Genomic DNA, 18,896 nt, shown 5'->3' with positions numbered 1-18,896 from the left:
AGTCCCTGCCCCAGTGGAGCTTACAATCTAAGGTCCCTATCACATTCCCATCAGTCCCTGCCCCAGTGGAGCTTACAATCTAAGGTCCCTATCACATTCCCATCAGTCCCTGCCCCAGTGAGCTTACAATCTAAGGTCCCTATCACATTCCCATCAGTCCCTGCCCCAGTGGAACTTACAATCTAAGGTCCCTATCACATTCCCATCAGTCCCTGCCCCAGTGAGCTTACAATCTAAGGTCCCTATCACATTCCCATCAGTCCCTGCCCCAGTGAGCTTACAATCTAAGGTCCCTATCACATTTCCATCAGTCCCTGCCCCAGTGCGCTTACAATCTAAGGAGCCTATCACATTCCCATCAGTCCCTGCCCCAGTGGAACTTACAATCTAAGGTCCCTATCACATTCCCATCAGTCCCTGCTCCAGTGAGCTTACAATCTAAGGTCCCTATGACATTCCCATCAGTCCCTGCCCCAGTGAGCTTACAATCTAAGGTCCCTATGACATTCCCATCAGTCCCTGCCCCAGTGAGCTTACAATCTAAGGCCCCTATCACATTCCCATCAGTCCCTGCCCCAGTGAGCTTACAATCTAAGGTCCCTATCACATTTCCATCAGTCCCTGCCCCAGTGAGCTTACAATCTAAGGAGCCTATCACATTCCCATCAGTCCCTGCCCCAGTGGAACTTACAATCTAAGGAGCCTATCACATTGACATGTGCTAGAGTCCATTCCATCAGAAGCCACTGAACTTTCCTGTAGCTGTTAAAAGTAAAATGGAGCACCCAGGGAACATTTAATCACCTTGCAGTGTTGAGGTCAGAATCAAACTCAGGATCCCAGTACTGCAAGGCAATAGCAATAACCTCAAATCCACTGTATTGGCCGTGCCAAGGTCTCCTGATCAATATTTTCAACAACAATTATGTTATTTTAAAAATGTACCTTTCTTAATGTCATATAGAGACTCCCACCAGCATAATTATAGCTGTTTATCCAGCAACCAATGGTCTACCAACCATGTTACCACACACTTGGATGGGCAAAATAGCCAATGGGCAATGTTCCAGTCTTTCAGCAGTCTGCCAAATGACTGGATCCCTATGGAAATTGTTTGCCCACTGTGTACATGGGATGATTCCATCACTGATCAGACAGATTTCCAAACTTGTTATTTGAAAGTGAACAAGTCCACTTTGGAGTTTCAGCAGCTATTTGGTTGCTAGGGTCCAAGTTACCTTAGCAACCAGGGAGTGGTTTGGATGAGAGACTGAAATATGAATAGGGGAGGGTCTGAATAGAAAAAAAGTTACAAGAAGCAACAATAACAATAAAACTGTAGCCTCACAGAGCAATAGTTTTTTGGCTGCTGGGGTGAGTGACCCCCATTTGAAAGCTAAAAAGGGGCAGAAGATGAAGGCAACCAATTCAAAAACTATAAAAAATAAATAATGAAAGCCAATTGAAAAGTTGCTTAGAATGGACCATTCTATAACATAACTGGGCAGTCATTTATGGCTCAATCAACTCTTGCTTGTGTCTCATCTTTCCCCTCTCTATCCCTTTCTATGTTTCCTGTCCATCTTTATCACCTTTATTTCACTCTTGCCAACTATCTCTACCCCTTACCCATCTCAACCTACCCAGCCCATCCTTTCCATCTGTCCCCCACCTTCTTTCTATCTCTCCATACCCTTTCCTTCCAACTCTAACACCCACCTCTTATATTCATTAGTGATAGAGTGACCACTGAGTGAAAAGAACAGGACTGGAGTTTTAACACCGGTATATCTCCCAACATGGCAAAACTACAATTGCACAGTAGGTTGCCCTGAACCTGCCGTGTCTCTATAAGAAGAAATCTTAATATAGTTGTCAGTTCATTTAACATTCAGATGTAGGAGAAAGATATTTACTTGAAACTATTTATCAATAGCTTTGTGGTTGTGGGACCTTTAGAAATTAATTCTCCCCTCCCCATTTTTAAAGATGTACATGTCCATAGATCAAATTCATTAAGAGTAGGCAAATCTTTTGTACTGAGAAGTGTACTGAGAGGAGAGTCGCCCTGATACTTCTGAAGAAGAACACATCGGGGGTAAAGGAAAGGGAAACTTTCCAGTTGACAGGAGTGGGAAAATCGCTCTGGTACAAGGCTGATCAGCTGGGGGTGGGCTGGAGATAAGGGGCCCACTGAGAAGTGAGTCTAATGATTAAACCAGCAGTTTCAGCGATCATTGCTTGTGTTCTTGAGCTCATATACAGATATTTAAGCAGTTCCCCTGTTGTTTGCACTCATAGACATTTACAACCAAAAATCATTATCATAAGGAAAGACATCTTTTGGCTGAAAAATACAAATCAGTAAAGCAGCAGTTTATAGCAATAATACTAACTATACTGACTGAGGTACTGAGCTTAAGTGCCAATATAATAATAGGATAAGTGTGATAATCAAATTATTTTTCGGCAAACAGCTTTAGGGCTGTGTCGCGGGCAACTAATCTCCGGCAAATCTCTTGGCGGGATGGCATACGCAGCCCCGGCAATTTGCCGGAATCGGAGCTACTAGTAGCCGCTACTTTTTCACAGCTACTAAACTCCAAAATATACTTTGCCATGGACAATACTGAGAACTGCCTCTTCTAAAACACACGTAGAGACAGTTATCAGTAAATGATCAGCACTGTCTATTTTAGTAGCCACAACAAGTAGAGGCTACTACTAGCTCCATGTGTCTTCACCCTAAAGGTGGCCATACACGCACCGATATTATCGTACGAAACCTCGTTTCGTACGATAATCGGTGCGTGTATGGCATGTCAGCGAGCCGACCGATATCGCAGGAAGCTGCTGAAATCGGTCGGCTCGCCGATCGGCCAAGTTAGAAAATTTTGATCGGGCGCCATAGAAGGCGCCTGACCAAAATTCTCCCTTCAGAGCTGAATCGGCAGAAGGAGGTAGAAATCCTATTGTTTCTACCTCCTTACCTGCCGATTCAGCCCTGAATGGTGTGTGGCGGATCTGACGATGTTTCGTGCGACCGACGGTCGTACGAAACATCGTGAGATCGCCACGTGTATGGCCAGCTTAAGGGCAGTGGCATACGTGGAGATTAGTCTTCATTACTAATCTCCTTGACATGCCATCCCAAAGGCAAGAATATAAATCGCTGTTGGGATGGCATATGCATAGCTTCGTTTTCCCGAAGTTGCCTCTCAAGGAAACTTCAGGCAACTTCAGGAAACCTAAGCGACGATTTTGCCATCCCACCAGCAATTTATATTCTTGCCAGTGGGATGGCATTGCGGGGAGATTAGTCGCCTGCGGCAATGAAGATTTATCGCGGGGCGACTTATCTCCCCATGTGCCACTGCCCTAAGGGTGAAGACACACGGAGCTACTTAGTAGCAGCTACTTTTTCACGGCTACTAAACTCCAGAATATACTTTGCCATGGACAATACTGAATATTGCCTTTGCTAAAACACACAGAGAGACAGTTATCAGTAAATGATCAGCATTGTCTATTTTAGTAGTCACGACTAGTAGCTGCTGCTAGTAGCTGCTGCTAGTAGCTCTGTGTGTCTTCACCCTAAAGGCCTATATATTCTTGGCTCTTTGGATATTTAAAGGTGTCGTTATAAGTTCTTCTGTGTGCTTAGCCTGTTCCTAATATTCTGGTTCTGCTAACCTTCTGCTAACCACCCTGCCTCCTCTGATGGCTATTGCACAACTATGCACACTGAAATTTCCCCCAACCTGGCCGTAGCAGCAATTCTAGTTCAGTTAGCGCCAAGCTAAACACTATTGCTGTTATTATTGTTACCTTTACCACTGTGCGATTGCCAGCTGATCAATGGAAATAGGCAGGTAAACAAGCACCTTCTGGCACTGGTGGTGCAATGCCAGCTAGAGGGCTGTATTTACAACATCCCTGATACAAATCGGTTAGGCAATGTAAGAATAAGTAATAAAAGGACTTTTGCCAAGTATATCTTCTGGCCAAGGTTCCTGTAAACAAAGTTCTGCATGGAAGACTGAGGACTTTGGAGTATATGGGTGAACGTGTTCTTTTCTGACTTTGGAAATTCTGTGTTTTTTGACACTCAAAGGAGGGGACCCCATGCCTCCCCTTCTCCGAGTTCCAGGTAAAAAAGATATTTTAGGTTCTTATATTTATCTTGGGTGGCTTTTAGACTAAATAAAAATTCCATTTAACTGTATTGGAGTCTTAATGAGTCTGTTTCACAAATTGTCCTCTTTATTTTTTTGGTTCATCCATCAGATCCTCAGCTTTACATGTTCCTTTTGGCTGAACATTGCACACTCATGCTGTGGGTCGCTGGCAGTTGTTACCTGCTCTAACTGGCTGATTCTAGCATGAGTTGGCCATTAGCAAATCACTATACATGGTTGGGTAATTAGGTTTGTAGCAGGAAAAAAAATGTTGGTTGGGAAAGCACCCCTGTATTTCCAAAATACTAAGACAAAAATAAATATAACCCGTTTTATTTATTTATTTTAATGTTAATTCATGGTACATAAATGATTGTGATGATAAAGGTTCATATTTCTATCAATATCAGACAGATTCAGCTTTATGGCATAACCAAAGGAAGGATTCTTTAATACTATTATTTTTTTTAATTCTGTTTATTATGTTTGTATCACTACTGTAGTTGCACATCTTGAAGATTATTATCTTAGTTCTACTGATTTGTATGTTTTTACTTATTAGGTACATACATTTGTGGTCAGGGCTATTATTTTCAAATTTCCCTCTAAAAATATCTTTACGCATCTTATTGAATCGTGCTCTATCCTAAAGGAATACACATGATGAGGGCTCCCATTTTTTCTAATCAGGAATCTCTCCAATCCTGTGTAGGATAGAATATGCTTATTTATACTCCCCTAAATGCACATTCTTATAATTATCAAGGTTTGGCCGCATCTGTTACTTGACAGCCCATTTCCCCATCTCGTTGATAGAGGATAAACATCCTGCTCTGAGTTCATTAGGACCTTATATAACTTCAAGGGCTCAGCCACTGAATTCAGCTCCAACAATTAGATAATTATTGACAGCTGAAAAAGAAGTGACCCAGCTCTGAACCTTAAGGTGTTGCACTTGTTTAATCTAAAAACAATAAGAAAAAAAAAGAGATTCAACCGCAATTTATAAAGACGTATTTATTAGGGCTACAGCAGAGACGACCCGGGTAAAGACGTATTGGCAATGAGATACACGGAAGCTCTGGCGCTCACCTTTTGGCACATATGTTTTTTTGTCAGGTCATTGAATCTCTCTTGGCTATAACTTGTTGAAGTGATGGGAATGACATTTGAACACAGTCGGAGCTCTGTTAGTGTTCCAAAAGGAGATGCCTGCTTTGCTTGAGTATTTCCCTGGACTCAAGACTATTGTGAAGCTAAAGGGATAAGGTTATAATTTATAAAGCGCTTTTCTCCTCTGGGACTTGGGTATCATTTATATAGCACTTTGCTCCTGTGGGACTTGGGTATCATTTATATAGCGCTTTGCTCCTGTGGGACTTGGGTATCATTTATATAGCACTTTGCTCCTGTGGGACTTGGGTATCATTTATATAGCACTTTGCTCCTCTGGGACTTGGGTATCATTTATAAAGCGCTTTGCTCCTGTGGGACTTGGGTATCATTTATATAGCACTTTGCTTCTCTGGGACTTGGGTATCATTTATACAGCGCTTTGCTCCTGTGGGACTTGGGTATCATTTATATAGCGCTTTTCTCCTCTGGGACTTGGGTATCATTTATACAGCGCTTTGCTCCTGTGGGACTTGGGTATCATTTATACAGCGCTTTTCTCCTCTGGGACTTGGGTATCATTTATACAGCGCTTTGCTCTTGTGGGACTTGGGTATCATTTATATAGCGCTTTTCTCCTCTGGGACTTGGGTATCATTTATAAAGAGCTTTTCTCCTCTGGGACTTGGGTATCATTTATATAGCGCTTTGCTCCTCTGGGACTTGGGTATCATTTATATAGCGCTTTGCTCCTCTGGGACTTGGGTATCATTTATATAGCGCTTTGCTCCTCTGGGACTTGGGTATCATTTATACAGCGCTTTGCTCCTCTGGGACTTGGGTATCATTTATACAGCGCTTTGCTCCTCTGGGACTTGGGTATCATTTATACAGCGCTTTGCTCCTGTGGGACTTGGGTATCATTTATATAGCACTTTTCTCCTCTAGGACTTGGGTATCATTTATATAGTGCTTTGCTCCTGTGGGACTTGGGTATCATTTATATAGCACTTTGCTCCTGTGGGACTTGGGTATCATTTATATAGCACTTTGCTCCTCTGGGACTTGGGTATCATTTATAAAGCGCTTTGCTCCTGTGGGACTTGGGTATCATTTATATAGCACTTTGCTTCTCTGGGACTTGGGTATCATTTATATAGCGCTTTGCTCCTCTGGGACTTGGGTATCATTTATACAGCGCTTTGCTCCTGTGGGACTTGGGTATCATTTATATAGCGCTTTTCTCCTCTGGGACTTGGGTATCATTTATACAGCGCTTTGCTCCTGTGGGACTTGGGTATCATTTATATAGCGCTTTTCTCCTCTGGGACTTGGGTATCATTTATACAGCGCTTTGCTCTTGTGGGACTTGGGTATCATTTATATAGCGCTTTTCTCCTCTGGGACTTGGGTATCATTTATAAAGAGCTTTTCTCCTCTGGGACTTGGGTATCATTTATATAGCGCTTTGCTCCTCTGGGACTTGGGTATCATTTATATAGCGCTTTGCTCCTCTGGGACTTGGGTATCATTTATATAGCGCTTTGCTCCTCTGGGACTTGGGTATCATTTATACAGCGCTTTGCTCCTCTGGGACTTGGGTATCATTTATACAGCGCTTTGCTCCTCTGGGACTTGGGTATCATTTATACAGCGCTTTGCTCCTGTGGGACTTGGGTATCATTTATATAGCGCTTTTCTCCTCTGGGACTTGGGTATCATTTATATAGCGCTTTGCTCCTGTGGGACTTGGGTATCATTTATATAGCACTTTGCTCCTGTGGGACTTGGGTATCATTTATATAGCACTTTGCTCCTCTGGGACTTGGGTATCATTTATAAAGCGCTTTGCTCCTGTGGGACTTGGGTATCATTTATACAGCGCTTTTCTCCTCTGGGACTTGGGTATCATTTATACAGCGCTTTGCTCTTGTGGGACTTGGGTATCATTTATATAGCGCTTTTCTCCTCTGGGACTTGGGTATCATTTATAAAGAGCTTTTCTCCTCTGGGACTTGGGTATCATTTATATAGCGCTTTGCTCCTCTGGGACTTGGGTATCATTTATATAGCGCTTTGCTCCTCTGGGACTTGGGTATCATTTATATAGCGCTTTGCTCCTCTGGGACTTGGGTATCATTTATACAGCGCTTTGCTCCTCTGTGATTTGGGTATCATTTATATAGCGCTTTGCTCCTGTGGGACTTGGGTATCATTTATATAGCGCTTTTCTCCTCTGGGACTTGGGTATCATTTATATAGCGCTTTTCTCCTGTGGGACTTGGGTACCATTTATATAGCGCTTTTCTCCTGTGGGACTTGGGTATCATTTATATAGCGCTTTTCTCCTGTGGGACTTGGATATGATTTATATAGCGCTTTTCTCCTGTGGGACTTGGGTATCATTTATAAAGTGCTTTTCTCCTGTGGGACTTGGGTATCATTTATATAGCGCTTTTCTCCTGTGGGACTTGGGTATCATTTATATAGCGCTTTTCTCCTGTGGGACTTGGGTATCATTTATATAGCACTTTGCTCCTGTGGGACTTGGGTATCATTTATATAGCGCTTTGCTCCTGTGGGACTTGGGTATCATTTATATAGCACTTTGCTCTTCTGGGACTTGGGTATCATTTATAAAGCGCTTTGCTCCTGTGGGACTTGGGTATCATTTATATAGCGCATTGCTTCTCTGGGACTTGGGTATCATTTATATAGCGCTTTGCTCCTCTGGGACTTGGGTATCATTTATACAGCGCTTTGCTCCTGTGGGACTTGGGTATCATTTATACAGCGCTTTTCTCCTCTGGGACTTGGGTATCATTTATACAGCGCTTTGCTCTTGTGGGACTTGGGTATCATTTATATAGCGCTTTTCTCCTCTGGGACTTGGGTATCATTTATAAAGAGCTTTTCTCCTCTGGGACTTGGGTATCATTTATATAGCGCTTTGCTCCTGTGGGACTTGGGTATCATTTATATAGCGCTTTGCTCCTCTGGGACTTGGGTATCATTTATATAGCGCTTTGCTCCTCTGGGACTTGGGTATCATTTATACAGCGCTTTGCTCCTCTGGGACTTGGGTATCATTTATATAGCGCTTTGCTCCTGTGGGACTTGGGTATCATTTATATAGCGCTTTTCTCCTCTGGGACTTGGGTATCATTTATAAAGCGCTTTGCTCCAGTGGGACTTGGGTATCATTTATATAGCACTTTGCTTCTCTGGGACTTGGGTATCATTTATATAGCACTTTGCTCCTGTGGGACTTGGGTATCATTTATATAGCGCTTTTCTCCTCTGGGACTTGGGTATCATTTATACAGCGCTTTGCTCCTCTGGGACTTGGGTATCATTTATAAAGAGCTTTTCTCCTCTGGGACTTGGGTATCATTTATATAGCGCTTTTCTCCTCTGGGACTTGGGTATCATTTATAAAGAGCTTTTCTCCTCTGGGACTTGGGTATCATTTATATAGCACTTTGCTCCTCTGGGACTTGGGTATCGTTTATATAGCGCTTTGCTCCTCTGGGACTTGGGTATCATTTATATAGCGCTTTGCTCCTCTGGGACTTGGGTATCATTTATATAGCGCTTTGCTCCTGTGGGACTTGGGTATCATTTATATAGCGCTTTGCTCCTGTTGGACTTGGGTATCATTTATATAGCACTTTGCTCCTGTGGGACTTGGGTATCATTTATATAGCGCTTTGCTCCTGTTGGACTTGGGTATCATTTATACAGCGCTTTGCTCCTCTGGGACTTGGGTATCATTTATATAGCGCTTTTCTCCTCTGGGACTTGGGTATCATTTATAAAGAGCTTTTCTCCTCTGGGACTTGGGTATCATTTATATAGCGCTTTGCTCCTCTGGGACTTGGGTATCATTTATATAGCGCTTTGCTCCTCTGGGACTTGGGTATCATTTATACAGCGCTTTGCTCCTCTGGGACTTGGGTATCATTTATATAGCGCTTTGCTCCTGTGGGACTTGGGTATCATTTATATAGCGCTTTTCTCCTCTGGGACTTGGGTATCATTTATATAGCGCTTTTCTCCTGTGGGACTTGGGTACCATTTATATAGCGCTTTTCTCCTCTGGGACTTGGGTACCATTTATATAGCGCTTTTCTCCTGTGGGACTTGGGTATCATTTATATAGCGCTTTGCTCCTGTGGGACTTGGATATGATTTATATAGCGCTTTGCTCCTCTGGGACTTGGGTATCATTTATATAGCGCTTTGCTCCTCTGGGACTTGGGTATCATTTATAAAGTGCTTTTCTCCTCTGGGACTTGGGTACCATTTATATAGCGCTTTTCTCCTGTCGGACTTGGGTATCATTTATATAGCGCTTTTCTCCTGTGGTACTTGGGTATCATTTATATAGCGCTTTTCTCCTGTGGGACTTGGGTATCATTTATATAGCGCTTTTCTCCTGTGGGACTTGGTTATCATTTATATAGCGCTTTTCTCCTCTGAGACTTGGGTATCATTTATATAACGCTTTTCTCCTGTGGGACTTGGGTATCATTTATATAGCGCTTTTCTCCTCTGGGACTTGGGTATCATTTATACAGCGCTTTGCTCCTCTGGGACTTGGGTATCATTTATAAAGAGCTTTTCTCCTCTGGGACTTGGGTATCATTTATATAGCGCTTTTCTCCTCTGGGACTTGGGTATCATTTATAAAGAGCTTTTCTCCTCTGGGACTTGGGTATCATTTATATAGCACTTTGCTCCTCTGGGACTTGGGTATCATTTATATAGCGCTTTGCTCCTCTGGGACTTGGGTATCATTTATATAGCGCTTTGCTCCTCTGGGACTTGGGTATCATTTATATAGCGCTTTGCTCCTCTGGGACTTGGGTATCATTTATACAGCGCTTTGCTCCTCTGGGACTTGGGTATCATTTATATAGCACTTTGCTCCTGTGGGACTTGGGTATCATTTATATAGCGCTTTGCTCCTGTTGGACTTGGGTATCATTTATATAGCGCTTTTCTCCTGTGGGACTTGGGTATCATTTATACAGCGCTTTGCTCCTCTGGGACTTGGGTATCATTTATATAGCGCTTTTCTCCTCTGGGACTTGGGTATCATTTATAAAGAGCTTTTCTCCTCTGGGACTTGGGTATCATTTATATAGCGCTTTGCTCCTCTGGGACTTGGGTATCATTTATATAGCGCTTTGCTCCTCTGGGACTTGGGTATCATTTATACAGCGCTTTGCTCCTCTGGGACTTGGGTATCATTTATATAGCGCTTTGCTCCTGTGGGACTTGGGTATCATTTATATAGCGCTTTTCTCCTCTGGGACTTGGGTATCATTTATATAGCGCTTTTCTCCTGTGGGACTTGGGTACCATTTATATAGCGCTTTTCTCCTCTGGGACTTGGGTACCATTTATATAGCGCTTTTCTCCTGTGGGACTTGGGTATCATTTATATAGCGCTTTGCTCCTGTGGGACTTGGATATGATTTATATAGCGCTTTGCTCCTCTGGGACTTGGGTATCATTTATATAGCGCTTTGCTCCTCTGGGACTTGGGTATCATTTATAAAGTGCTTTTCTCCTCTGGGACTTGGGTACCATTTATATAGCGCTTTTCTCCTGTCGGACTTGGGTATCATTTATATAGCGCTTTTCTCCTGTGGGACTTGGGTATCATTTATATAGCGCTTTTCTCCTGTGGGACTTGGGTATCATTTATATAGCGCTTTTCTCCTGTGGGACTTGGTTATCATTTATATAGCGCTTTTCTCCTCTGAGACTTGGGTATCATTTATATAACGCTTTTCTCCTGTGGAGCTTGGGTATCATTTATATAGCGCTTTTCTCCTGTGGGACTTGGGTACCATTTATATAGCGCTTTTCTCCTGTGGGACTTGGGTATCATTTATATAGCGCTTTTCTCCTCTGGGACTTGGGTACCATTTATATAGCGCTTTTCTCCTCTGGGACTTGGGTACCATTTATATAGCGCTTTTCTCCTGTGGGACTTGGGTACCATTTATATAGCGCTTTTCTCCTCTGGGACTTGGGTACCATTTATATAGCGCTTTTCTCCTGTGGGACTTGGGTACCATTTATATAGCGCTTTTCTCCTCTGGGACTTGGGTATCATTTATATAGCGCTTTTCTCCTGTGGGACTTGGGTATCATTTATATAGCGCTTTTCTCCTCTGGGACTTGGGTACCATTTATATAGCGCTTTTCTCCTGTGGGACTTGGGTACCATTTATATAGCGCTTTTCTCCTCTGGGACTTGGGTATCATTTATATAGCGCTTTTCTCCTGTGGGACTTGGGTACCATTTATATAGCGCTTTTCTCCTGTGGGACTTGGGTATCATTTATATAGCGCTTTTCTCCTCTGGGACTTGGGTATCATTTATATAGCGCTTTTCTCCTGTGGGACTTGGGTACCATTTATATAGCGCTTTTCTCCTCTGGGACTTGGGTACCATTTATATAGCGCTTTTCTCCTCTGGGACTTGGGTATCATTTATATAGCGCTTTTCTCCTGTGGGACTTGGATATGATTTATATAGCACTTTTCTCCTCTGGGACTTGGGTACCATTTATAAAGTGCTTTTCTCCTCTGGGACTTGGGTACCATTTATATAGCGCTTTTCTCCTGTGGGACTTGGGTATCATTTATATTGCGCTTTTCTCCTGTGGGACTTGGGTATCATTTATATAGTGCTTTTCTCCTGTGGGACTTGGGTATCATTTATATAGCGCTTTTCTCCTGTGGGACTTGGGTATCATTTATATAGCGCTTTTCTCCTCTGAGACTTGGGTATCATTTATATAACGCTTTGCTCCTGTGGGACTTGGGTATCATTTATATAGCGCTTTTCTCCTCTGAGACTTGGGTATCATTTATATAACGCTTTGCTCCTGTGGGACTTGGGTATCATTTATATAGCGCTTTTCTCCTGTGGGACTTGGGTATCATTTATATAGTGCTTTTCTCCTGTGGGTCTTTACAGCAAGCAAGGCAGCCATTATATAGCATGACGGAATACCAGGAGATCAAGGGGCCAGTTTATGATTGCTTGAGCCTTCGGGCTTAAGCAATCATAAAGGAAAGGAGTTAAGGAAATCATACAGGGTTTCAGGGATAAAAAAAAACCAAAACCTTGTTAGTTGAGGTATTTTTCCCTGAGCAGGCTTTCTTAAATAAGAAAAAGTTCAGCAGCTTTTAGGCACTGATTTTTTTTTTTTATTTAAAAGAGCCCAATCAGGGAAAAATACCTAGTTAGTTGAGGTATTTTCCCCCAAAGATTCAAGCAATCACACATTTACCCCCCAGGGACTTGTCCAGGGTAACAAGGAGTTGCAACAGAGAATAGAAATAGGGTCTCTATTATGAGAACTCACATCAAAGTCTTGAACTCTAGGCCAACTTCTCTCTCATGTAATAGGATATCAGGGCTATAACTATAGAGGAAGCAGAGCCTTCTGCTGCTGGGACACCCTTGAGATTTGGCCAACAATTACTATGAGGGCACCATGCCTATGGCATGAAGTGATACTCCTCTTCTAGGCCCAAAGTATTGAGTGAAGAAAAGAGGAGTTCAGAGAAACCAGAGGACATTCTAGAAAGTCAGAGCAGGCAGTAATCAAAGAATTTAGGAGATTTATAGTTACTCCATGACTACAATAACTTAGACATGAGGCAATGGTCTTCTCCTAGGAGTATATTTAGTTTCAAGGCCCAAAGTACTGAGCAAAGAGAAGGAGAAATAGTTCAGATATAATAAAGAATGGCCTAGAAGGTCAGGGCAGACAGTAATTAAAAAAGAGATTTAAGATTGAGCCCAAAGTTACTCTGTGGCCACCTCTCCGAGGAGTAGATTTAATTTCAAATAGAGTGAAGACAAGGAGGAAGAGTTCAGAAGGCCAAGAAGGTCAGGAAAAGATCCAGAAGGTCAGGAAAACAGATAATAATCATAGTAGTTGAAAAACAGATGTTGAAGCTATCAGGTATAGAAATCAGCTGCACCTAAACACTTGCACAAAATGAACATACAAATGAGCACAGAGCCCTTTAAACTGTCCCCTTAAAACTTATTTTGACACAAAAATATGGTGTGTTATTATTATTTCACATTTTTTAGGTGCAATAACATCTTTACATTGTCTTTTATTCACATTTATTACAGAACTGCACTTACTGGAAAAGAGTTTACTTTGTCACCAATCTGTTCTGGGGCTATAATAAAAGCGCCATTCTTGCAAATTCTCTTGCAATATTAAAAGACAATTGAAATGCCAGATATTCAGGGAACATTTGCAGCACAATAATATAGCTAAAAATGGACGTGGACCATGAGCCTGAGCAAGGCCCAGTGGAAGAGAACCACTTTAATGGTTCAAATCTGAGTTTATATGGTTGCAAAAAGGGGCAGGTTCTTCAGTAGCCAGTCAGTATTCAAAGACTCGCCACAGGTCTCCTCCCATTCATATGAGAAGCAATTATGATTATTATTATTATTATTATTAACATTTACTTATAAAGCGGCAACATATTCCGCAGCGCTGTACAATAAGTGGGTTTCATACATTGGACATACAGAGTAACATATAAAGCAATCAGTAACCGATACAAGAGGGGAAGAGAGCCCTGCCCAAAAGAGCTTACAATCTACAAGGAGACATACAGAGTAACATATAAAGCAACCAATAACCGATACAAGAGGGGAAGAGAGCCCTGCCCAAAAGAGCTTACAATCTACAAGGAGACATACAGAGTAACATATAAAGCAATCAATAACCGATACAAGAGGGGAAGAGAGCCCTGCCCAAAAGAGCTTACAATCTACAAGGAGACATACAGAGTAACATATAAAGCAACCAATAACCGATACAAGAGGGGAAGAGAGCCCTGCCCAAAAGAGCTTACAATCTACAAGGAGACATACAGAGTAACATATAAAGCAACCAATAACCGATACAAGAGGGGAAGAGAGCCCTGCCCAAAAGAGCTTACAATCTACAAGGAGACATACAGAGTAACATATAAAGCAACCAATAACCGATACAAGAGGTGAAGAGAGCCCTGCCCAAAAGAGCTTACACTCTACAAGGAGACATACAGAGTAACATATAAAGCAACCAATAACCGATACAAGAGGGGAAGAGAGCCCTGTCCAAAAGAGCTTACAATCTACAAGGAGACATACAGAGTAACATATAAAGCAACCAATAACCGATACAAGAGGGGAAGAGAGCCCTGCCCAAAAGAGCTTACAATCTACAAGGAGACATACAGAGTAACATATAAAGCAACCAATAACCGATACAAGGTGAAGAGAGCCCTGCCCAAAAGAGCTTACAAGCAATGTGAACAGGCCTCCATTGCTGATCAGGAGAATATAATGTCAGGAGAGTATAATGAAAAGCCTGAGCAGTAGAATATCCAAGTTCATTAGAGGGTGGTTGGTAAGTAAATGGCACTTAATAAATGATTCTCATTCCTTCTTTTGCAACTTGGTTACTAGTGTGCAATCATTCACCACCATCTTTTCTTGGCAGCTGCTGAGGGCAGTCCCAGATAAGAGAGAATTCAGTATGATTTTGGGGGCAATTAATAATTACCGTATATACTCGAGTATAAGCCGAGTTTTTCAGCATGAAAAATGTGCTTAAAAACTCATGCTCGGCTTATACTCGAGTGAATACTGGCATCGAGTGAATACTGGCATCAAATGCACGCCGCAGCCGCACATTTAATTATCATGCCATCTATCCTGCCTAGATTTGCAGCATTTCAATGCTTACACCTGAGCGTCTAGATAAGTTTTCCCTCCAGCATCCACCTCACCTTGCTATTGCTGAATACAGTAGCTCAGTGCGGCACCCACGATGCAGCCGCATCCCCCCGTGTACTCGGCGGAGGTGATAGTGTGGGTCCTAGTGCTGGAGGATCGCCGCGGGATGGGAGGGGAGCAGAGACCCGGGGCCACCTGCTCTGTGACCTGCGCTGAGCTCCTTTCTCCCGCCGCGGACCCTGGTCTGGCTCTTGCCCCGCCGGGCCCTCTCCCCACCAGGCCGGGCTGCAGCTACAGGAAAGCCTGGAGCCGGCCATGCGATTGGATCGCTACCCCCGAGCGGAGGTGATAGTGTGGGTTCTAGTGCTGGAGGATCGGGGCTCTGCGCTGCCTGCGGCCGTGTCTTGTGCCTCTCTGCCTTTGGCCGACGCTGGAATAGAGATGTTTAACCTGGCGCTCGGATGTGGGCTAAGCCGCGGCCCTGGTGGGGAGCTTCTGCTGGATCCGGATGATGATGAAGAGGAGGCTGGAAGTGGGGGGACCATGAGCCTGAGCCTCTTGCCAACCCTTAATCAGGTCAGTGCTTGGGCATGCGGGGATTAGTGTGGGGCACACCAGCTCTGCACCCCTTGCTTTTCCCTCATCCTACTAGTACAGCCACTAATATTCCCATGTGCCAGAGCCCTAAAAGACAATGCTATACTGAGCAATTACCACCATCAAGATTTGCTGCTCATTGGGTGGGTGCCATGCCATTGTTCTGAGAAGGCAGTTATCCAGACCTTTCTGATCAGGCACTATTGCAGCTCATAGGCTGCTGCTGAAAAATTAACCCTACAATAGTATTAATTATAACGACCATCCCCTGTATCTAGCACCAGTGTCCCTTCCCCATAAGTGTATACATACTGAATGTGACTATTTAAGATTCCCCTGATTGTGTATATATATATATATATGAGTGTAAATATATCAAATTGGCTCCCGCGCGTCAGTCTCAATAATCATGCTCTGAAATTGATTTAATGATTGAATAACCCTAGGCTTATACTCGAGTCAATAGGCTTTTCCAGTTTTCTTAGGTAAAATTAGGTACCTCGGCTTATATTCGGGTCGGCTTATACTCGAGTATATACGGTACAACATGAAATAAACCCAATGGGATTGTTCTGCCCCAATAAGGGGTAATTATATCTTAGTTGGGATCAAGTACAGGTACTGTTTTATTATTACAGAGAAAAGGGAATCATTTAACCATGAAATTGTCAGCGGGGGCCTCCGGCACCCACGAGAAGGGTGAAGTCAGGATCAAGGAGGAAGGCCGCTTCCAGCGAGTCCGAGCGAAGTACAGATGCAGGGTAATCCAATAGAGAGGTCAGGTTCAGGCAAAGGTCACTTAAGGCAGGCAGCAAGGTTCAAGGTCAGGAACAGGCAATAACACAGCAACAGGTAAGCAGAGAGACAATTAGAGACCCAGGAACACAATAGGTAAATTGAGCTATACTCGGGCATTGAACCTGGGTCTCTGGCGTCCTTTTAAGTTTGAATTTGGCGCCATAGCGCGTGACGTCATCGCGCCGGCGTCCTTGCGCCCACGTGGAGTCCTGGGCGCCGCCATCTTGGATCCGCCGCGCTGAGAAGGAGGACGCCGCCGCACACCAGGTAGGGAGCGCTTCGTGACAGTACCCCCCCCCACGGGGGGCCACTGGACCACCAGGCCGAGGCTTCTGAGGGAATTGACCATGGAACGCCTTCACAAGACGAGGAGCATGTACATCAGAATCTTTTTCCCAGGAGCATTCCTCAGGGCCGAATCCCTTCCATTGGACGAGGTACTGGAGTGATCCCCTGGAGAGCCTAGAATCTAGAATTTTCTCAACCTCATACTCTTGCTGACCATCCACGAGGACGGCAGAAGGAGGGGACTGAGCAGAGGAGAAGTGATTGAGCACTACTGGTTTCAACAAGGAAACGTGGAACACGTTAGGAATCCGCATCTCTGGGGGAAGTTGTAGCCGGACTGCCACGGGATTGATCACTTCAGAGATGGAGAAGGGACCCAGGAACTTTGGACCCAGTTTCGGAGATGGTACCTTCAAGCGGATGTTCCTGGAAGAAAGCCAGACTTTCTCACCAACCTTGTATGGAGGGGAAGGCTTTCTCTGACGATCAGCGAAGGTCTTGTGTACCAAGGAACTTTTCTCCAAATTAGACTTGGTGGCAGCCCAGATAACAAACATGTGAGCCGCCAGATCATCTGCGGCGGGGACTTCGGAGAGGAGAAAATCTTGAGGGAAGGCCAAAGGATGTTGACCATACACCGACAGGAAAGGAGATCTTCCAGTGGAGGAGTGACTGGCATTGTTATGAGCGAATTCCGCCCATGGGAGTAAATCCGACCAGTCGTCCTGGCAAAGGGAAACATGGTTTCGCAGGAACTGTTCAAGAGCTTGGTTTACACGCTCTGCTGCCCCATTGGTCTGAGGGTGATAGGCCGAGGAGAACTGAAGAGATACTCCCAGAGACTTGCACAAGGAGCGCCAAAATCTGGAAACAAACTGAGACCCTCTATCGGAGACAATCTCCACAGGGAAACCATGTAAACGGAAGATATGCTGTACGAAGAGATAAGCCAGTTCTACAGCCGAGGGGAGTTTCCTCAAGGGTATGAAGTGAGCCATCTTGCTGAAGCGGTCTATCACTACCCAAATGACAGTGTTACCACAGGAGGGCGGCAACTCTACAATAAAGTCCATACCCAAATGCGTCCATGGGCGAGAGGGTATTGGCAATGGATGCAGAAGACCGCAGGGTCGAGAGTGGCTGGCTTTAGTGGTGGCACATACTGTACAAGCTCGGACATCCTTGCGGATGGTCGGCCACCAAACTAGACGTCGAAGAAGCTCAAGAGTCTTTTCCGAACCAGGGTGGCCAGCTTGTTTGGAGCTATGTGTCTGCTGGAGAATGGGAAGGCGTAACTCAGGAGGTACAAATGCCATTCCTATGGGAGTATCTGGAGGAGCGGCAGACTGGCTTAGCAAAATTTGTTCAGCGAATTGGGGCAATACAGAGGCAATGATCCTGGAAGGAGGAATGATAGGCTCTTGCTCTATAGGTAGACGATCTTCTGAGGAGAAACTTCGAGACAGGGCGTCTGCCTTTCGATTCTTGGTCCCAGGACGATACGTCAGGACAAAATTGAAACGGGAGAAGAAAAGCGACCACCTCGCCTGACGGGGATTCTGTCTCTTGAGAGACTGTAGAAATTCTAGGTTCTTATGATCAGTGTAGATCGTGACCGGATGAGATGCTCCCTCTAAGAGGTGTCGCCATTCCTCGAGGGCGAGTTTGACAGCCAGGAGTTCACGATTCCCAATGTCGTAATTCTGCTCGGCGGAGGAAAACTTCTTGGAGAAGTATGCACATGGATGGAGCTTACCATCTGCAGAATGTCTCTGGGAGAGGATAGCACCTGCTCCTACATCAGAGGCGTCGACTTCAATAAAGAAGGGTAGGTGAGGCTCTGGGTGTAGAAGAACAGAGGCCGAAATGAAGGCATCCTTCAGGGACTGGAAGGCTTCAAGGGCCGCAGGAGGCCAACAATTGGGTCTCCCTCCTTTGCGGATGAGGGAAAGGATAGGAGAAATGCGGGAAGAAAAGCCTTTAATGAATTGGCGGTAATAGTTCGCAAATCCTATAAACCTCTGGATTGCTTTAGTACTCTGGGGAAGTGGCCACTTCTGGATAGCAGATACCTTGGCAGGATCCATTTCGAAGCCCCTAGATGAGATAATATAGCCCAGGAAGGAGATCTTTGGTAC

At 44.2% G+C, this 18,896-nt stretch overlaps 1 pseudogene; it reads left to right on the top strand.

Annotated features, from left to right (window-relative positions):
• Positions 1-15,826, top strand: part of LOC101735133 — a 198,146-nt pseudogene extending 182,320 nt beyond the window's left edge.
• Positions 15,827-18,896: the final 3,070 nt, after the last annotated feature.

Source organism: Xenopus tropicalis, chromosome 5 (assembly GCF_000004195.4).
Source record: "Xenopus tropicalis strain Nigerian chromosome 5, UCB_Xtro_10.0, whole genome shotgun sequence".
NCBI classification, from domain to species: Eukaryota; Metazoa; Chordata; class Amphibia; order Anura; family Pipidae; genus Xenopus; species Xenopus tropicalis.
This window is presented reverse-complemented; position numbering and strand designations above follow the sequence as displayed.